A 23,142-nucleotide genomic window follows, 5' to 3' on the forward strand; every position below is an offset into this window, starting at 1 on the left:
ATTCATCCTTACCACCTGTCAGAAGCAAAGGCAGACAATCCTCACTTTCTACCATTCCAGGTAATATTGTTTACTAAGTTTGGAGGACTTGGTTTGTGTCAGGCTTGTGCAATGGCAATCAGAGTGAATCATGTATAATGCAGGTGTTTAAATTACAGAAGTGCAGTGTATTGGTAATAGGATAGGTGTGTTATTGAACAAGTGTGTCTTGCTGGGTTAGGTGCAGTCCATTCATCTTGTACTTTTGTGCAGACAATCTTTCAAACTTTTTTTGCCCTTGCACTCTGTATGGCAAAACATTTTACCTTTGTTGCTCATTTGAAATGAATCAATGTCCACAAATAAATTTTTTACATGAACTTTGTAATGTTGAAAAATAACAGAAGAACATTATTCTCCATGAAGTTTTTATGTCATGATGAACATCATTCAAAACACTAAAAATAAAATTTCCTTTTTTTAAAACAAGGTGGAAAAGGTCACTCGGCTGTACAGTCAGCTCCGCAGAGAACACCAACAATCTCCTGAAATGGAAAAGAGAAGGTTTATTGCTGATCATAATGCAAGACAGGGTCCTGAAAAGTGATTATGCTGTATTTTCTGATGATGACAATGACTCTGGTAATGATAACAATGCTAACCCCTCAGAATGGCCACAACAACCACTTGTTAAAATCCACAAATACTACTGTTAGCCCAAAAATAATTGAACCTGAAAAAAATCTTTTCCACAAGTCTCTAATTCATTATCACAGGTCTCTTAATCTGTGTATTGCCACAACATCTTACAACAACAGTCAGGTACAACAAGCCTCACACGAGGCAGCTCCGTTAAAGATGCATGAGCAACACTTAAAGGTCCAGGAAAAACATATTCTTTGTTGGAAAAACAAAATTCCATTTTAGATAACATGAGTAATTATCAACAGGACTTTAAAAAAAACTTTCTAAGTGTTATAGATAGCAGTCGAGGATTTCCAACACGCTCGTGTAGGAAAGATTGCAGATTGTTCAGCAAGCACTTCTTCAACGACAACTCGCAAAAAAAAAAATAATTGGCCAGGTTTTGTTGATATGCTGAGGGACAGATTTGTTTAGCTCCTCACTGTAAATTTGCAAGCAAAGAGTTATTTTTAAATTTTTAACAAATATTTTATTTTTCTATTTTTCATGGGAAAATTTGGTATTAAGCAATAATGTTAATACACATTAGTCCTATGTGATTCTAGTGCTATGTAAATAAACATTTCTCTTTTTACTATTTGTTGTGGGGGGACCCACTCACTCCAAGGGACATGAGCCTTAGTGGATAAGATCCAGTTCTGTTTTCATATACAACTATTTTCAACTTAGCTGTTGCACCTTTAATTGCATAATTATTATCAACAATAAGCAGTTAGTCAATCCTAGTTACTGTCAATGTATTGCATTCAGGACCTGGCCAAGGCACCGTGAAAATGTGGGCTGCGACACTCCACCATAGATCCCTCCAACTTTCTAAAAACTTCCCGAGGCAAAAAATGAAGGGAGCACAGAAGTTTGACAATGCCAGGAACAGCATGGCTTCTGCATGTTAGTGGCTGAAGATAAGGCTCCAGTACCTCATACAGGCTATAGACTGCTGCTCTATTTAACCTATAGTGCCTCACTATTTCCTCCTCTGTTAATCCCTCTAGATTTGATCTTTCCCTGAAAACTCTAGGATGCATTACTCTAGGACAATCACATACTTGATCCTCTTCTTCCCAATCCAACAAAAATACGACTGCAAAGTCCATGCTGTCCTCACAAATGCTCACGAACCGCAATTTTTTTGAGTAACACCTACTCCAAGTAGGTGTTAATATAAGCACAAATTATTGCGCTATTTCACGTGTTTAATGCTTCATAAATATGTTTGTGAATTATGCATTAGTATTATTTCTATTTGATAATTACCGCAATGCAATGGAAATAACGCTTTGTGATAATCAGGATTTTTGCGCATGCGATATGAGTAGTAATGCATGCAAAATGACTTTGATGAATCGGTACTTAATTAAATAACACTTTTTAATGCATAAAACTATGTGTTATGTGTTAAAAAAACTTTAGTGAATCGGCCTTAAATCTCATCTGCCACTTAGCCACCTGCTGCAAGGACGCCACATCCTGGATAGAATTGACTGGGCTGCAGAGTTTTGTGTCATCTGCAAACACTGATACATTACTTATAATACCCGCTCTATCAGTTGCAGCCTCCTTAATGCCCTGAGCCACTGCCTGTGATCTCACCAAGACAATATGTCTGCTGAAGAGGGCTCAGAAGAACCAACATCCAACCTTGCTGCAGAGAACTTCAAACCCTGACACCTTAAGGCGGTGGCACAATTCTCGGCAGCCAGAATCTGCTGGGACCATAGCTCAGTGTGGAAAGCAACCCCTGGGATAAGGCATGATCGTTTTAAACCTTGTAGTGCAAGTTAAGTCATTGATTCGAGCCAGTAGCTGCGCATCGTGAAAGAAGCCACCGATGCTGACAATAAGTCCCCGGCTGCTAAGAGGGACCCCAGCCTGAGAAGCGCTATGGCATTCACACCAGCCAGGCTTCAGACAAAAAGAGCTTGAACTATGTCTGGAATCCAGCCCTAAGAAGGACCAGGTGAGTCACAAAAGAAAAACTTTCCTGAAACATGTATGAGGGGAGAGGAGAATTTATAGACTGCTAAGGAACATGTCTGCATGGAGAGGTGAATACCCGGAAGTTTATGCTAACTAGGGATGGCCAGGGAAAATGTATTCACAGTTGTCAGAAGTTGGTCGAGTCCACGCAACACAGATGTGCGGCAGTTCTCAGAAACAGTGGTTTTCCCAGACCATTTATCAGTTAAAGTTTGTACTTCTAATTCTGTCTGGTAACAACAGTGTGAACTATATGAATGAGTGCAAGGCTTAAAGCCATGTGATAGCTGAGAAGGCATCCCCCAGATCCTTCCAGTACAAAGATAGTGGAGGTAAGTTGCTTGTCTTTATAGTGGACTTCACAGTAAAATTTTCCAACTGTGGGCAGTGGATTTTTTAACCCTTTAACTGCCCACCAATTTTGTCAGGAACTATGGGGAATCAAACCCTGGACTTAGTGCTTGACTGTAAGTGCACTTGCTTACTGAGCCACAGGAGGCTCTTTGAGCTACGTGTGGGTCAGTTTGCCCTTATCTGCATGCAGCATCTTTGCCTGTTTCCTTGCCTTCATACTCCACCCATCTTGTTTATCACATGTGTTGCTGCTTTACTAATCAGCAGCCTTTATAAACCTTCTCCGGGCAACACCCAGTTGCTCGATCATCGCTGCTACTGAGCCTGATCTTGCCATCCTGATCATGACTTCCGACTCCTGATTCCTGATTCCTTCGTTCCCTGCCTGATTCCTGCATCTGTTCTTCTGTCCCCATCTGGTACCCAGTCTTTTGTGGATCTCCCTGGTTTTGACCTTCAGCCTGTTTCCTTGACCTTGCTCATCTGCTGCCTGCCACTGACCTCAACCTGCTTTACGGACCTTGCCAGTACTCTGCCAGCCCGACTTACTTGCCTGTTACCGGACTCTGTCTATTTTTGCCTATCATCACAGGCTTGTATGTTTATTCTTTTGTTCTGTTTTGTTCGGTTACATTGCACATAGGCTTCTACCTGCTGGTCTCTCACCAGAGGCCAGTCCTGACAGATTTGGTCAAAGTGGAATTTTTATTACTGTTTTTGAACATTTTGCACTCTTTCACTTTGGGGACATTTAGTTACCCATGAAAACAATGTATCATTTTTTTCAGGACAACCTAATTCCATTTCTTTAACAAGATATAGGCTTCTAAATGTATAGATTAAAAACTCCCAGCAGTACACTACCAAATTTCCAAAGCACTGCTCCAGAAAGCTTAATAATTTAGATTTCAAGGCCAAAAATTCCACTAATTGAAGGTTTACCCATGAAACCTATACATTTCTGGAAAGAACTGATTCTGACTAATCCAGAATAGGTAAAACTGTCTGTCTACTCCAAACTACCAAGGTGCAATGCTTTCCTAAAATTAATGGTTTTTATAAAAATTTTTGATTTTTTTTCCCATTCTATAGCATCTACTGCTAGGTCATAAGGTAACCAGATAAAACACCCTAAATATGAAATCCAGGGATTCACTGAAAAGTTTGATGCCCAATGTGCATAGGTTTACCTAAGTATGTGGCATTTAGGGGCACCAATGTAACAGGATGCTGATAACCCCTTTTCTATATTTGTCACAGCAGGCAAATTCCTATGATAGGAAAATGTACTCAAAAGACACAATCCTGTGTTTTATACAAAATGACATAAACAACTATATCTAACATAGAATTTCACATATATAATCTAATACTAAACTGGACATGTATGAAAATGTTTTATTTCAAACTCTGTCCTGCACGGATACCAAAATCATCAGTCTTCCCCAAATGCCACCTGTCACTTCATATTCATTCAGGGTTATATTTGCACTTGTCCTTAGCTGTTAGTAGCTAAAGGTTATGGTTATTGGTTATATTAAGTAAATTAAAGCTCTATGAATTCTAACAAAACCCCCTGAAATTAATGATTTAATTATTTTATAACAGTCAGGCATACAACATTCATGTCTCATTCACACATGACAGGAAGTTGGATAAGTCAATGATAAATTTAGGAAGTACTCCTTGTATAGTCCTTTTCATAAATGTATGAAATGTAAAACACAATGTACCAGTTTCACTAACACATTAATCAACTAAACAAAAAAAAGTAAAACATATGTAGCAGAAATACATATACTCAGAAACCAATAACTATGTGTCTGCACATCCTTTAAATTTTAATGTAAACAGTTAACATTCATATTTTAAATGCTTACAAGGAAACCCTTAGTGATTGTTTAGAAGGCCTCATCTACAAACCTCACACTAGACATAAATAGAAGTGACTATGTCTAGAACCTAAAATTTCTAGGCCCCCTGTATCCACTTGGCCTGTTTTAACCATATTCTATTTTTTCCACAGCTGTTTAGAATACTTCAGAGATGTCCACTTAATTTCCTTGAACCTGTTATAAATGTTTACTTAAACAACACATTAACCCTGCCAATTTGGCACGTTGTTTGGGGGTGATGTTCGACTCCCGTCTCTCCTTCTCTGACCATATTAACACCACTGTCAAAACCTGTCTTTTTTTCTTACGCAATATTGCCAAAATCCGTCCCTTTCTTTCTACTGCAACCGCTAGGCTTCTCATGCACGCTCTCATCCTATTAAGACTTGACTACTGTAACCTGCTACTAACCGGCCTCCTTAACTCCCATCTTTCCCCCCTACAGTCTATATTAAATACTGCTGCCAGAATTCTCCTCCTCTCATCCAAGAGAGTTCAGGCCCTTCCCCTGCTAAAGTCCTTATCGTGGCTTCCTATTAAACAAAGAATCTTACAACCTTCTTCTCTTAACCTTCAAAGCCCTCCATTCCTCTCTTCTTCACTACTTCTCTTCTCTTGTGTTTCCGTATGTTCCTGGCCGACTCCTTCGTTCCTCGCAGAGCAACCGCTTGGTTGCGCCCCCCACTACTACTGCTGTTTCCCGCCTTAAACCTTTCTGCCTTCCTACCTCTTACATTTGAAATGCCCTCCCTGATTTCCTCCGGAGAGAATCCTCCCTCAGTCTTTTTTAAAACTAAGCTTAAAGACTACCTTTTGGAGCACTCGCACAGCACCTGATCTTGGAACTAGCACTTATATTGTAGTGTCACCCACTGTGACCTACAGCACTTATATTTGCCTATTTGTGTCTGTAAGTTACCCTCCCATATAGATTGTAAGCTATACGGGGCAGGGACCTCCATCCTCTTGTGTCTTTTGACTCTTAACTTATTGCAACTGTATCTTGTATTTATTTGTATTTATTGTTATACTTTGTATTTATCTATTATTATCTTAATAACCCCCTGTTTGTATTCTACTGTACAGCACTGCATACATAAGTAGCGCTTTATAAATAAAGATATACATACATACAACACAGAATAAATGTAGTAACAAATCATAGCATAACTTATGGGACATAATGGAAATATATTAATTCTGCTACAACTAACACAACCTACCAAACAAATAATGGAAAGTAAATGTATAAGAAACCTTATTATACAGTGATAATAAAAATAAATTACTTTGAAGTATATAATTATATAACTAAACATATGCCATCTGAAGAGAATGTGCCATATTACATATCCTTTTCAATTCCTTGTAAACGGTATATTCAAAATTACATTTGTACAAATGTAAAAAGTTGTATGCACAATGGATAAACAGTGTAGAAGGAACACATACATTTCTCTGATAATCATGACCACTTAGCAGAGTGGTTACACTTATTTAACTATAGCACACATTATTTACATGCTCAACCATGGTCATCTGATACCATACCTAACAATAAGATACCAAGTATCTGATAATTGTTCCTACATATAAAAATATTAAAAATATCATAATTTCTATAGTCACAGGCTAACAGGCTGGTGGCTGGTTGAATCAACTTGCTTTCATTTCAACTAAAAAGGGATAAGTATTCTTTACTAACTTTATCAAAACCATTGTGTTTTTTTACTGTTGGGTTTTATTTATTTTTTTCATAAGTAATTGTTGTTTTTGGAGCTAATTTACAAAGTTTGTGGGATCCATAGGCTTACAGCAGGTTACATTCCCTTGTAATTACCCTCAGCTTGAGGAGGGTGGGGTTTGATTAGTTCACCTTTACAGACTGCATAAATAGAACCACAGGCACTCCAGTGGAGCTTGCTCTGGTGGTAGGTGCTCTGTAAGTGATTGCTCTTTAAGTGGGGACTCTGTAAGTGGAGTTATAAACTCAGGGAGTTAGTGGGGACTCTGTAAGTGGAGTTATAAACTCAGGGAGTTAGTGGGGGCTCTGTAAGTGGAGTTATAAACTCAGGGAGTTAAACACTAAGGGAGTTAAAAACAAGGTAAAACAAGGTATTTACTACAAGTCCTTACACCTACTTTTGTTTAACTGTTCTTGTAACTGGGAGGATGAGTTGTAGCAACATTGAAGGTCTGACACAGTGCACAGCCTGCCACATGTATGCAGTTGTGGAACAACAGTTCCAAAGTGCATACCTCTGTTGTGGATGTGAGCGAATTGCCACTTTAGAGGCTCGCGTTAGAGTCCTAGAGGAACACGTTGCAACACTGCGTTCAATCAACAATCTTGAGAGGGGTCTCTTGTTAACTGAACAAGAACTAGTGGGGTCAGATAGTAGGGGGGGAGGGGAGCAGCAAAAGGATGATAGGGCAGTAAGCTGGGTGACAGTTAGAAAATCTAGTGTGGGGAAAAGGAAAAGGGAGGCTGCTCCAGGGTTTGCGCATCCCAACAGATTTGCCAGATTGTGTGAAGAAGATGGGAGTGTGAACTCTGGATTGGCGGTTCTAGGTGAGGCTGATCTCTCTAACAGCCGGGAGACCAGTTTCACTAGTAGTGGTGGGGAGGAGAGCAGAGCTAGGCCTAAACAGATGGTGGTTATAGGGGATTCGATCATTAGGAAAGTGGATAGGGTAATCTGTCAAGCGGATCGCTTCAACCGGACAGTTTGCTGTCTTCCTGGTGCCAGGGTTCGGCATGTGGTTGATCGGGTTGACACATTATTGGGAGGGGCTGGGCATGACCCGGCTTTCTTGGTACATATCGGTACTAACGACAAAATGAACGGTAGGTGGGGGACTTTAAAGAGTGAGTTCAGGGATCTAGGCTCTAAGATTAGGCAAAGGTCCTCCAATGTTATTTTTTCGGAAATTTTGCCGGTGCCACGTGCAAGTTTAGGGAGACAGCGGGAGCTTAGGGAGCTAAATGCGTGGCTAAAGTCTTGGTGTAGGAAGGAAGGGTTTGGGTTCCTAGAGCACTGGGCTGACTTTTCCTTGGGGTACAATCTATACAGCCCTGACGGATTGCACCTCAATGGAAGGGGGTCTGCTGTGCTAGGGGAGAGAATGGTTAAGAGGTTGGAGGAGTGTTTAAACTAGACAAGGGGGGGGTGGGTGAGCTAGAATTCCATGGGAAAATTAGTGTAGACGGGGTAGGGGGACTAGCAAAGGGTTGTGGGGGAGGAGTGAGGGGGGCATATAGTTTATCAGATAAGGAGCTTCCGTTACAAGGAAAGCAGTCTCATAATTGCCTTAGCTCTAATTCTCCCTTAGCTAATGTAAACATCAGAGGGAGAAGTAATAATCTCCGCTGCATGCTGGCTAATGCGCGTAGCTTGTCGGGTAAATTAGGGGAGCTGCAAGCTATTGCATGTATTGAAAATTATGATTTAATAGGTATCACTGAGACCTGGTGGGATGATAAATGCGACTGGGCTGCGAATTTAAATGGGTATACGCTTTTTAGGAGGGACAGAGAGATTAAAAAGGGTGGAGGGGTTTGTCTTTACGTAAAGTCAGACTTAAAGCCATGTAATAAAGACATTACCAATGAAAACGTGGAATCTCTTTGGGTAGAAATTTCAGTAGGGCTGAAGGTCACAAAGAAAATGATCATTGGTGTATGCTATAAACCACCCCGTATAGATGAGGGGGATGAGGCCCAGCTATTGTTGCAAATGGAGGAGGCTTCAAAACTGGGTCAAGTTGTTGTTATGGGGGACTTTAATTATCCGGACATTGACTGGAGTAATGGGGTGGTCAGAAAGAGCTAGTAGGTTTGTAAATATGCTAAATGACAACTTTTTATTTCAGGCGGTTCAAGAACCCACTAGGAATGACTCTATTTTGGACCTGGTGATTTCTAATAATGCTGAACTTATCTCTAACATTTGTGTGGGTGAGCATTTGGGGAACAGTGATCACAACATGGTCTCCTTTGAGATAATGCTGCAGAGACAGCGCTATAAGGGAGTAACTAAAACGCTCAATTTTAGACGTGCAGACTTTGCCAGTATAAGGGCATCTCTGCAATGTGTCAACTGGGAAAGGCTTTTCATGGGGTTAGACACAGAAGGAAAATGGAACATCTTTAAAACATTGCTTTGTAGGTATACACAACAGTATATCCCCCTTGTAAGCAAGGAGAGGCATCGCAAAGCAAAACCTTTATGGCTGAATAAAAGTGTTATTGTCGAGGTTGGTAAGAAAAAACGTGCTTTTAGGGCACTCAAGTTAGCTGGGACAGCGGAAACTTTCATCAGGTACAAGGAAGCAAATAAAGCATGCAAAAAAGCTATCAGGCAAGCTAAAATAGAGATGGAAAGGTATATTGCAGCTAGGAGTAAAAAGAATCCAAAATTATTTTTTAATTATGTGAATAGTAAAAAAATGAAGCAAGAAGGGGTGGGAACTTTATTATCACGGGGGGGTACGTTGGTTGATGAAAACGGGGAAAAAGCTGAAATTTTGAACTCTTATTTTTCATCTGTCTATACATCTGAGGAGCCAGATAATGAAGGCTTCCCTTGTAATATGCCCAGTTCTAGTAATTTAGCTACGGACGCGTGGGTCACTCAGGAGGAAATTCAAAAGAGACTTGAACATGTAAAGGTAAACAAAGGTCCAGGGCTGGATGGGATTCATCCCAGGGTATTAAATGAGCTGAGCGCTGTGATTGCCAAGCCTCTTCACTTAATTTTTCAGGATTCATTGAGGTCTGGCATGGTGCCAAGAGACTGGCGGATTGCTAATGTGGTGCCGTTATTTAAAAAGGGATCCCGTTCTCAGCCTGAAAACTATAGGCCTGTTAGTCTGACATCAGTAGTAGGAAAACTTTTGGAAGGGGTAATAAGGGATAGGGTACTTGAATACATTGCAGTTCACAATACTATTAGTTTGTGCCAGCATGGTTTTATGCGTAACAGATCTTGCCAGACTAATTTAGTCGCCTTTTATGAGGAGGTGAGCAGGAACCTTGATGCTGGAATGGCAGTTGATGTCATCTACTTGGACTTTGCTAAAGCGTTTGATACAGTACCTCACAGAAGGTTAATGATCAAATTAAGGAATATTGGCCTAGAACATAATATTTGTAATTGGATAGAGAACTGGCTGAAGGATAGAGTACAAAGAGTGGTTGTAAATGGAACATTTTCTAATTGTACCAGTGTGGTTAGTGGAGTACCGCAGGGGTCAGTCCTTGGGCCTTTGCTGTTTAACTTGTTTATTAATGACCTGGAGGTGGGCATAGACAGTACTGTGTCTATTTTTGCTGATGACACTAAATTGTGCAAAACTATAAGTTCCATGCAGGATGCTGCCGCTTTGCAGAGCGATTTGACAAAATTAGATAACTGGGCAGCAAACTGGAAAATGAGGTTCAATGTTGATAAGTGCAAAGTTATGCACTTTGGTAGAAATAATATAAACGCAAACTATCTACTGAATGGTAGTGTGTTGGGGGTTTCCTTAATGGAGAAGGATCTGGGGGTTTTTGTAGATCACAAGTTGTCTAATTCCAGGCAGTGTCATTCTGTGGCTACTAAAGCAAATAAAGTGCTGTCTTGTATAAAAAAGGGCATTGACTCAAGGGATGAGAACATAATTTTGCCCCTTTATAGGTCCCTGGTAAGGCCTCACCTTGAGTATGCAGTGCAGTTTTGGGCTCCAGTCCTTAAGAAGGATATTAATGAGCTGGAGAAAGTGCAGAGACGTGTAACTAAACTGGTAAAGGGGATGGAAGATTTAAACTATGAGGTGAGACTGTCAAGGTTGGGGTTGTTTTCTCTGGAAAAGAGGCGCTTGAGAGGGGACATGATTACTCTGTACAAGTACATTAGAGGGGATTATAGGCAGTTGGGGGATGTTCTTTTTTCCCATAAAAACAATCAACGCACCAGAGGTCACCCCTTTAGATTAGAGGAAAGGAGCTTCCATTTGAAGCAGCGTAGGTGGTTTTTCACGGTGAGGGCAGTGAGGTTGTGGAATGCCCTTCCTAGTGATGTGGTAATGGCAGATTCTGTTAATGCCTTTAAGAGGGGCCTGGATGAGTTCTTGATCAATCAGAATATCCAAGGCTATTGTGATACTAATATCTACAGTTAGTACTAGTGGTTGTATTTATAGTTTATGTATGTGAGTGTATAGATTGGTAGGTGTGGGTTAGGTGTGCTGGGTTTACTTGGATGGGTTGAACTTGATGGACACTGGTCTTTTTTCAACCCTATGTAACTATGTAACTATGTAACATTGATACACTCATAAAGTGACTATTATTAAAGTCTTCTGGCTTCTTCTTTTCTTGCATGCTTTCAGCCATAACACTGGTGTTCCAGTTGCTTTATTGCTATTGAAAACTCTGTTTTGAACTAATAAACATCCACAATAGTCACTTTTATGATAGTTCGAATGTAGATGACATCCTTTTGTGTAGAATAATTTCTTTAATCTTGTTATTTTTCATCATCTTAATAGACAATTTTCTCCATAACCTGCTGTTAGTACAGTACAGGTAAGGGATACCTTATCCAGGAAACCCGTTATCCAGAAAGCTCCGAATTACGGAAAGCCTGTCTCCCATAGATTCCATTTTAATCAAATAATTCAGAATTTTAAAACTGATTTCCTTTTTCTCTGTAATAATAAAACAGTACCTTGTTATTGATCCCAACTAAGCTATAAATAATGCTTAATGGGTGCAAAACAATCATATTCGGTTTAATTAATGTTTTATTGATTTTTTAGTAAACGTAAAGTATGGAGATCCAAATTACGGACCCCTTATCCGAAATACCCTTGGTCCCGAGCATTCTGGATAACGGGTTCTGTACCATCATAATTTAGGCAATGGTAATCAAAATATTTATATTTGAAGTATGGCCTAGAGAATTGACATACCGAGACTGGGAAGTCTAATTTAAACCTGATATAACAAGTGACATCTAGTTGTCCAAGCATAGATGTACAGCATGTCACCTGAAGGCCAAACACCATACTTAGCTACCCCCCTCTGTCAAGGTTCAGACAATGATTTCACTGCTTTTATAGACATACTGTAAGTAAACTCCTTAACTGACAATTTTTATTGAATTTTGCATTACATCTTTGGCAGACTGCTTGGTGCAGTAACAAGTAACAATGGAAAACACAGTTGTAGCTTCTAGGACCAATATTTTGGTGGAGTGGGCATGTGTACTCCATGTATATTCTGTGGGTTTTTATGATTGGAGGCATGCTAAGTAGTTCAAGCCCGTATAGCCATGAATAAGTGAGAATCATTTTCATGGTCTAGCCAGGGTAGCCAGATTTTGTCATAGGCCTCCATGTCATTTTTCAACATATACAAGTTTTTCATTAGAGGCTATGCTGATTATTTTTGCTTTTAGAGAGTTTAATGAGTTCAAATGGTCCTGTTTTTTTCCAGTTATGGGCTATGATTAATCTAATATACTGTATGTTGGCTCAACCTGTGAGCCAAGTTTGTATATTTGGGGGGCTTCTTTCCTAATAGTAAAGTTAGAGGGTCTTTGGGAAATTTTGTATGAAAGATCCTTGATAAGAGGTGAGTAACTAAGTTCCAGAATTCCAAGACAACCTTGCAGTCCCACCATACTGTATGTGTAACATGGCTCCCATTTCATCACAGCCTCTGTAACATTGCGGGTTACATGTTGAGTAAAAATTTTTCAGTCTGAACCAGGTAGGTTCTGATAGAGGTTTCTCTAACTGTTATGCAGGTGCTTCCTTTGTTAGCCATTATGCTACATTGGGACCACTGTTGTGAGTGAGGTGTTGAGGTCCCTCTTCCATATCAGCATATAGTTGAGCTTTTTGTTAATTGAAGCAGGTTGGTTGAAGAGTTTGTATACCAAGCTAAAGGTTCCTGGTTGCAGTGGGGATTGGCGGCATATTGCTTTCAGGCTTGTTGAGCTTAGGGTGTTGCCTTCACCTTGTTTAGCTTGGTGTTATATATATATATATATATATATAGTGAGCCAGTTGTGCTGCTCTGTACTTTTCTTATGGGGGGGGGGTTGGAATTTTTCTATTTGCAGAAAGTGGTTTGCTGTATTTAGTTAAAGAGTATGAATTTGTTACTCCTTTGCTGGTCCACCATGCAAATGTTCGCTTGGATAGTTTGGGAGGGAAGTCCTGGTTGTTTGTCAAAAGCGTTAGTGGAGATGGCTTAGAAATGGTACCTGTTTCGTAATGCCTGTCACATTTGTAGCATTTCTGTTGTGACTGGAGAAATGCTTATCGAGGCTGTTGCAGGGTATTTTCTGTAGCCATAGTACATGTTGCAATGAATATGGATATATCAGGTCGTCCTTTTTTTGTACCCATAATGGTATAGGTACCTGCATTGTGTAGGCGCGACCTATGCAATTCTGGCTGCCCCTCAACATGAGATTTTAAAATGCAGTAACCTATAACATTAGTAGACTGCACTAACCTATTCCAATTAAAATGTACCTACTGCATAGTATAAGAAATGCAGTGTTCTTTGTGCAAAACCATTACTTCCTTTTGCTATTAGTTACACTTATGAACAAAATGTTCCAGTATCCTCAGTTATTCTACTTTCCATTATTTGTTTGGATTTACAAGTTTAGAATACCTGCTTCAAAATCAAAGTGTAAGGTAAAATTCTATTTTATTCAATCTTCCCTATCTTTTACCCCTATACATAATTGTATCCCACATTCTCTGTGTTCAGAAAAAACAGCTCCCTTATATGGCCATTAAGAAAAACCCTGTTCTCATTAAGTAATTAGGTTTATAAACCTGATAAACTTTGCAAAGGACAGCATCTTTGCTCATTTCTCAAAAGGAAGAGAGACTGTGTGCTAACTAAAACAATATCTATATACTAAAAAACAACAATATTGCCTTGCAATAAAATAATCCTTTATGACAGTGCTGTCCAACTGGTGGCCTGCAACTCCCCTCTGTGTGCCCCCCCCCCCCCCCCCCCCCCCCCCCCCCGTCTGGCTGCTTTGATGTCTTACCTTTGTGTAAAATTTAATTTGTATCAGTACATGCCTCCTGCATGGTTCACACCTCAGATTCAGGCTGTAATCCCCCTGTATTGTTTAAACATGTAATCCTGACACCTGTACTGTTCACACCTTTTAATCAGCATTGTTCACCCATTGCATTGTTCACACCTCAGGCTGTAATCACCCACATTGTTCACCTGTTCACAAAGCAGTGTATGGCACACACAGACAGCATAGGGCAGACAGAGCATGGCACATATAGGCAGCATAGGGCAGGCAGAGTATGGCACACACAGGCAGGGTAGAGCAGGCAGAGTATGGCACACACAGGCAGCGTAGGGCAGGCAGAGTATGGCGCACACACAGGCAGTACTCTGCCTGCCCTATGCTGCCTGTGTGTGCCATACTCTGCCTGCCCTATGCTGCCTATGGGAGGTGAACCTGGCAGGGGTTTGTTCTGGGAGTTTGTTAGCAGTTGGAAATAGTCATTAAATGGTCTCTAAGGTGTGTAATTATGTGCTGGGGGTTGTTGTGCTATCCACAGGGGAGGAGAAGCCGGCATTTGGATTTAAGGGTGTGTCTTAATATGACATAATATAATTCTTTCACATACTATGAATGATCGTTGAGGACCAAGCATTTGGGTTTTGCTGTGCTACCATCATTGTGATAACATGGGTGTGGTTTGAAGTGGGTGCAGTTTAAAAAAGGCTAGTGGTCAAACCTGGCTTCCATTAGCGGCCCTCCACTATGTATGTTAGGGAAAATCTGGCCCACAGCACCACAGAAGTTGGACAGCACTGCTTTATATAAAGTATACATATACGCTTCAAATACCCTATATTGCTACTACCATTGATTGCAAGCTTAGTTTAACTTTTATGCAATAATCTTATATTCTTCAAGACATAGCTATCAAAATAGCATAACAGCTGTAAAATTAACTCCGTAAATCTAGGTTCCTCATGGTAGAAAGTATACATCTCAGACTCTTTTATGCAAATTGCAATACTCATAGGCGGAGGGTGACTTTTTTGTTTGGGGAGGCTAAAGATGGCCCATACACAGACTGACCTACAGCTAATGTGAGACTTAGTGGATTCGCTGCTGGTGTAAAAAACTGACCTCCCAACTACCTCTTGCCGTTCCCACTGACTTCCAGGGATACTGTACAAAAGTGCGGGGGGTGCTTTTTTTTACCCTAAAATGTTTAGGATGTAAAAGTATTCATACGTGCACTTCTGTGAGGGGATCTGCAAACATTTGTGTTTGTGATCAGTTAGCTTCAAGGGCTAGTTCGCATTCGAATTCACTTTTATTTTTAATGGTTTTTCAGTTATTTAGCTTTTTGTTCAGCAGCTCTCCATTTGGTATTTTAGCAGCTATCTGGTTGCTAGGGTCTTATTTACCCTAGCAACCAGGTAGTGGTTTAAACAAGAGATGGGAATATGAATAGTTAAGGGGCCTACTTGGAAAAATAAGTAATACAAAATTATAATAATAATAAAATTGTAGCCTCACAGACAGGGGCGATTCTGGACATATCGCCGCCTGAGGCGGCTCCTGGATGCCGCCCCCCCCCCCCCCCCGCTCTCCAGCGCTTACCTTCTGAGCACAGGAGCGGGTCCGGGGGCGGTGAGATCACTAGTGCAGAGAGCGCAATTGCGCTCTCTGCACTAGAAGAGCCGAATTTCCGGTTTAAAAACAGGAAATTCGGCTCTTAAAGTTACCAGGAGCGGCTTTTTGCCGCCCCTGGTAACTGGGGCGCTTCTGCCGCCTGAGGCGAGTTTCTCAACTCGCCTAATGGCAGAAGCGCCCCTGCTCACAGAGCAATATTTTTGGCCCCCATTTGAAATCTGGAAAGAGGCAGAACAGAGGCAAATTATTCAAAAAAATTAATTAGGAAGACCAATTGCAAAGTTGCTAGGAATAGGCCATTTCATAACATACTAAAGGTTAACTTAAAGTAAACCACCCCTTTAGATGTGTTTATGTTGGCTCCACTGTAACTTACTATAAATGAACAAAACAATGACAAAAAAAAAAAATAGTAAGTGCAAAAAACAACAACAAATATATAAACACACAATGAGCTTTTTCAGAGGGAAAGAGTTAACTTACCCTCCATGTGTTAGGGTAGGGGATAGGTTATAAATTATTATAGATGTCAGGTCAGGCAAAAAACTATTTAATGTCAGCTAGTGATTCTTTAGAACTGTATAGTACCTGTGTATAGTACCTGTGGGATGAAATCTGCAGCAAAAGTTGAGAGTTGGTTCTTAGGTAAAGTTACAGCTGCAGATTCTTCTGCAGATTCTTTTTGCAAAATCTCCCGATCCCTGTGTGCATCTGTGCTCTGATTGGTCAATTTTATTGTCTGTCAAGAAAGCTGTGCTCTGATTGGAGAATCCACAAGAAGAAAGATCCAATCGGAGCACAGCAAAACGGGTTTGCAAGAACAGCTTTCCAGGACAATGCAGAAACGGATTAAGTTTTTTTTTTCTTTGTTTTGTTTTTTTTAATGTGCCAAGCAGGTTTGGGGAGGCTTAGCCTCCCCTAGCCTTATGGAAAATCCGCCTATGGCAATACTCTGGTTACTTGCACTGACAAAATTACTTTTAACCAATTTAACAGTAAACCTGCTCAAATAACCTAATAATTAATTAATAAGGAAACAGCAAAATTGCATTTCAGTACCTGATATTTTGGTACTCGTATAATATTTTTATAAATAGATATTATTTAATGCTTTTCGGTACTCCCGATACTGTTTTAACAGTACTTGTCACTGTCGGACTGAGATGGCAGGGGCCCACCAGAAAACCCTGGACCATGGGCTCACTCTCAGAACTTTAATTGCTCCTCTCTTGGAAATGACCATGAAATACGCTAAATAGTTAGAAGCAAAAGGGCCCTCTGACACCTGGGCCCACTGGGAGTTTTCCTGGTACCCTGGTGGGCCAGTCTGACACTGGTACTTGTTATAACTTGAGAAGAAGGATTCAGGTGCTGACATTACTTTTTCAACAATTCTGTAGTTAACTTTTCATTGACTACAGACATTAATAGTAATGTATATATTTTAATCCTTCTGTATCAAGTCATAAACTGCATATACTATAAAAACAATGTTTATGTTGCTGGATTCCTGATTCTTAGAAATTGCAAATGCATGTTTAATTTTGACAGTTTTCTAAAGACCAACTGCATTTTGCTCTCTGGCAACTGATTTACTCTGCATCTCTGCAGGAGGAGGAGGAGACATATTAGGGTTGTTTCACTAAAGTGCGATAACGCTTATTGCATGTTTTTTTGCACTAAAATAGACGCAAAAAAACCCGCACGATTCGCTAAAGTTTTATCGCATGCGTTAAGTCGCATATTGCGTGTGTTAATTAGCGCGCAACCGCATGCGTTAATTTTACTGCATTGCATTAATTAGCATGCAGAAATAATACTAAAGCATGATTCACAAACACTTAGACGCGCTAAATATCGCATTAGTCTATGCGAAAATTAACACCTACTTGGAGCAGGCGGTAATTATAGAAAAGTATAGTTCATGAGCTTTTGGGGAACACAATATGGACTTTGCAGTGTGATTTATTCAAGTATGTGTTGGCCCTAGAGTGATGCATCCTCCAGTTTGCAGGGAAATGGTAATTTAAAAAAAAAGTAGTTTTACGAACGTAATGGTGTGTATGGCTAATATGGCGTTCACGCAAAAAGTAGCGCACGTGACAAGTAGCGCGCTGCGTTAATTAGTGTGTGTTTCGTCAAATACCACACGAAAATAGTCTTCGCAACTTAAATAACGCAAACAGAATCGCATCTAAATTAACGCAAATATCCTTTTAGTGAATCGTGCGTTAAGACGCAAAAAATAAGATGCAATAAAAAATTTTAACGCATGCTATAAATAGCACTCATTTTAACGCACCTTAGTGAATCAGCCCTATTGTGTGTACTGTAATCACTAGGTTTAAATGTGTCACAATTCCTTCTAATGTGCCCTTTTTCCCTGCACCCGAAACAGACTAAATTACCTTTATAAAACAGTTTATTGTTTTTTATCTTTGGGTTCTTTAGTTTTCTTAGAATTCCTAAACCTGTTATTAACCTATAACTGTGTTTCTACATAGTTATCCTCAGATTTAAAGTTATCCAGATTTACTTCCACAGATTTAGAAATAGTAGGCACAAAAGCTTTCTCTTCAAGGCAGAACAATTTGTGTTCTTTTTTACCTTTTATTTCGGCATTACCAGCATTTATGGAATATTCTTGGGCAATTAGTGTGTTATAGATATCAACCATTCTCATAATATTAGCAATTTTCTTTTGCTTTTACTTTTCACACTCATCCCATAAAACTTTCCATAAATACTGTATGCATTTGTTTTTGCATCAGAAAAGGGTTAAAAAACTACATTACTTTCAAACCCAAGAGACTGAATTAAATCCATTTACCTGATCAAGTAACTTTCACTCTTCATACAGTATTCCCATCTGTCTCTTGATATCAAGGTAGCATTGAATACTGCCTCCTTTGGGTCTCTCCGTGGATCCAGGGATATAAAGGCAAATTATGTACCTTTACCACGGCGGCACAGTTTATCTGCCAACGACGTGCGGCATAAGTTGTTTGGCAGATACAGATTCTCTCTGTAGGGGCACTTCTTCAGAGAGTTTGTAGCAATGACAGCCCCCTGGGCAATGTGCGTTGCAGGACCGACCGCGTCACAGGAACGACCTCAAAGCAGCAGACCCGATCACATTGCGTCGGCTGCTTGTTCCTGCTTCCTCCTTCCCCCCCCCCCAGCACCAGCCCACTGAGTTCCTGCCGGGACTGCAGCATGGAGGACGGAGCCAAGCAATCCCTGCTTCAGGACAGGTAAGGGTTATTGATGAGCGAATCTGTCCCATTTTGCCTTGCCATAAAATTCGCGAAACGGCGAAAAATGGAGAGGTGGGGCAACAGCGATATTTTACACAGTATTGGCGGTAATAAACAGCTGAATAAAATGAAGGAGGCATGAGTGCTCACAGATGCCAAAAAAGGAAAAAAACACAGTACAAAACACCAGTAGAGGTCACAGTCCACAAAAATCACAACTGAAAACAGAAAGGAACAAAGCAACTTCTATATCAGACAGAGATTTAGCCCAAACCACCAACCATGCAAGCGTTAGTAAATGTGAATGGAAAATTGAAATACCTATTCATGGTAATGACAGCAATGATAGTTCAGATGTTAGTAAATATGACAGAACACAAACTCAACACAAACAAAAAAAATGTGCAAACAGTCAAACTTCTGCAACTTCACATTTGTCCAACACTGACAATGAGGAAGAGAGGCCTGGCTACATTAGCAGCCCAGAATTGTCTCAACTTGAACTTACACACAAAGATTATTGTCCTTGAGAATCAAGTGTGCTACTTATGTACCCAAGGCTGTACAACAACAAATTTATACAGTAAATAGGGGGGTAATTATCATAATATTCCCAAAAATTGTTAATGAAATGTACTCTCCTTTATGAAGGAGGATCATTCTGGAAGCATTGTTTACTACAGAATATAAGGGAGAGCGATGGGAGTTAGTGAGGCCAGTTAGTAGCAAGTTGCAGTAGTTTAGTAGGGTTAATGTCAGATCATGCCTTAGTATTTTACATCTTACACTGCAAAGAAAGGGATTCATTTGGGCAACAATAAGTAGCAAAAAATTACTATGTTGTCATGGGATTGCTTAACCCTTTAAGTGCTACAGGACGTAGATTCTACGTCCTGGGTAGCAAAGTACCTAAGTGCCACGGGACGTAGAATCTACGTCCTGCAGCACTTTCGGGTTTACAAGCGCTGTGCTCGCTTTTAAAGCAGCGCAGCGCTTGTAAACCCCTCAAAACCCCCTAGGCAACGAGCAATGAAGGACATACTTACCGATCCGGTCCCCCAGCCGCGCCGATCCGGTCCCCCAGCCAATGACAGACGTGTCCACTGCTGACCCTTTAAATAGCGCCCCCCCCTACCAGGGCTCTGACCACCGATTTCATTGCAATTATTGTTCTTTCATTGCTTTTAGTGATTTTATTGCATTTTTGTGATTTGAATTTATTATATCTGCATTGTTCTTTATTGCGTGTTTAGTGCCCCCAAAAAGGTTGGTATTGCAGAGACATTGGTGGATTCAGGCCTCTGACCACCGATTTCATTGCAGTTATTGTTCTTCTGTTGGTTTAGGGGATTTTATTGGATTTTACTAATTTTATTGTGTTTTCTTTGCATTGTTCTTTATTGCAAGTTTAGTGCCCGATTTCATTGCAGTTATTGTTCTTTCATTGCTTTTAGTGGTTTTATTCCATTTTAACTTCATTTGATTTCAGTTGTTCTAGAAAGATCCAGAGGTGTTAGGCTGAGTTCAGATTGTTCTGGTAGTTTCTATCGCCAAGGGTTAACTCCTGGTCGTCTCTTGCTGGATTGAGTTTATCAAAAGGTTACAGTTAATTTTTTTTTCTAGCTTCTCCTATTACAAGTGTTGTCTTGCTTGCTTTTTTGTTTTTGCTTGCTTGTTTTGACTTTGCCTGTTGATTGCTAGATTTGCAGTTGTCAGTATATTTCTGGCACAATGGCCAAACGGTTTTACAGCAGCGAGGAAGCTGCTAGGTATTGCATTGACTCCAGCTCAGAGGAATTTAGCGATTCTGAGTCTGAGTATGTGCCATCTGACTCCTCTACTGAGGAATCAGAGATTGAGGATAGTGACACTGTTAGCGCAGAGGCTAGTAGTGGTGGCACGATTACTGCTGAAGAGGCAGAGGCTGGTGGTAGTGCACCAGATGTACCCATGGATATAGAAGAGGGTGAGGGTAGCACTGATGCAGCAGTTGGAGAGCCTGCGTGGGGGCCTCCCTGTAATTATGTCCCTGAAATTCCCCCTTTCACTGCAGTCCCTGGCCTCAATGTGGACACCCCTAATTTTGAAATTATAGATTTTTTTAATCTTTATATTACAGAGGCCATCCTACAGGACATGGTCCCTTACACAAATTTGTATGCTGAGCAGTATCTTGCCAGCAACCCTTTACCGGGTTTTTCAAGAGCCCAGGCATGGTATCCCACAAATGTAAACGAAATAAAAAGATTCCTGGCTCTTACATTGGCAATGGGACTTGTAGAACGTAACTCTTTAGCTTCCTACTGGGATACCAATACAGTCCTTTCCATCCCTCTTTTTTCAGCTGTTATGCCAAGAAACCGTTAAAAAATGTTATTACGGTTTCTTCACTTTAACGACAACGCAGCGGCTGTTGCCCCTAATGAGCCCGGTTATGACAGGCTTTATAAATTGAGGCCCCTTATAAGTAGCCTGTCTCAGCGCTTCGCAGAGGTTTACACCCCCTCCCAAAATATCTGTGTGGATGAGTCCCTTTTGCTCTTCAAAGGGCGCCAATATATTTCGCCAATATATCCCTAGTAAGCGTTCTCGCTATGGGATGAAATTTTACAAACTCTGTGAAAGCAGCACGGGCTACACTAGTTATTTCATGCTGTATGAGGGAAAGGACACTAATTTGGACCCCCCCAGTTGTCCCATTGAATTGACTGCCAGTGGTAAAATTGTTTGGGAGTTCATAACTCCACTGCTGGGCCAAGGTTACCACTTATACGTGGATAACTTTTATACAAGCATCCTTTTATTTAGAGCCCTACATACTTTGGACACCCCAGCCTGCGGCACAGTCAACCGTAAACGCAAAGGACTGCCCAGAGAATTGCTGGATAAGAAACTGAAGTGTGGAGAAGTACATGCTCTAAGAAGCAATGAGCTCTTGGCCATAAAATATTCAAACACCAAAGTTGTTCTTATGCTTACTACTATCCACAATGAGACCATAATTATCCAACACAGAAGTGGCGGTAGGCCCTCAAAAGCAAAGCCCCTGTGTAGTAAAGAATATAGTAAGCATATGGGTGGTGTTGATAAAACTGACCAAATCCAAAATTATTATAATGCCACCAGAAAAACCAGGGTCTGGTACAAAAAAGCAGCAATTTAATGTATATGATCCCAATGGCCCTTTATAATTCTTATGTCGTTTACAAGGCGGCAGTACCAGGCCCCAGATTGTCTTATTACAATTATTTGCTGCAGTTGCTCCCTGTCTAGTTGTTTGGTGATGTAGAGGAGGTTCCTGACATGCCAGGTAACGACAATGTTGCCCGAATGGTGGGTAAGCATTTTATTGCACAAATTCCACCAACACTTAATAAAAGATATGCCCAGAGAAAATGTAAGGTTTGCCGTTCCAAGGGTGTTAGGCGAGATGTCCGGTATTATTGTCCCAAGTGTCCTAGCAAGCCTGCTTTGTGTTTCCACCCATGTTTTGAAGTGTACCATACTGTGGTACACTATGAGAGGACTTGAATTTTGTGTTTTATAGGTAGGTTAGGGCTCTCAAGTTAGGTGTGCTGGCAATGTGATGCTGTTTTTTTTTTTTTTTTTTAATTTATTGAGTTTATCTATTATTCTGGCAGGTCCGTACTGTACTTATAACTAGGTTATAGATATATGTTCTTAAAAGTTTGACAAGGTGTGTCATATAATTGGCAAAAGTTATTTTTTTTCAGTAAAGTAGGGATTTATGGTGTGTGATTTTTTGTTATTTTTGCACAGGTTGTCTGTGGTTGTTTAGACTTGTTCTTGGGCATTCAGCTTTTTGTGTTTGAGCTATGGTTATTCAGGCTAGTTGCAGTGTTTCTCTGGTTATGGGTAGGACTTGTGCTGTTGGTATAGCAAACTGAGGTGCTGGGTGACTGACAGGGCGCATGATAAAACTTGTGGTGTGTGATGAATCCATGAGATGTCCTTTTACTGGCACCTCAAAAGCTTGCCTGTCAGCACGGTTATCTGTACATAGTTTTGTATATCACTTTGTATTTCTGGGCAGCATTTAATTACTGTAAGTGTAGGCCATAAGTTGTTTTTTTGCACGACAGAGGTTCTTGAGCGCAGGATGGCAGAAACATTATGGTTTTTTGTGTTTGCAGTACAAATTGAATATCTATATATTTTGCTTCGGTTACACAAGTTGCAGTGGCTCTCTAAATATGAATATTTTGTATAATGCTGGTGTGCCACTGGTGACTGCTGCACGGCACGTAATGGTGTACA

At 40.4% G+C, this 23,142-nt stretch overlaps 1 long non-coding RNA gene across 1 annotated transcript in view; it reads right to left on the bottom strand.

Moving 5' to 3' along the window:
- Window positions 1-346: 346 nt before the first annotated feature.
- LOC116412441 overlaps window positions 347-23,142 on the bottom strand; it is a 126,526-nt gene continuing 103,730 nt past the window's right edge. Inside the window, exon 5 of the long non-coding RNA XR_004223701.1 lies at window positions 347-524. This is a non-coding gene — a long non-coding RNA (uncharacterized LOC116412441). The remainder of the gene's footprint in view (window positions 525-23,142) is intronic.

This window comes from Xenopus tropicalis, chromosome 7, assembly GCF_000004195.4.
Source record: "Xenopus tropicalis strain Nigerian chromosome 7, UCB_Xtro_10.0, whole genome shotgun sequence".
Classification (NCBI taxonomy): domain Eukaryota; kingdom Metazoa; phylum Chordata; class Amphibia; order Anura; family Pipidae; genus Xenopus; species Xenopus tropicalis.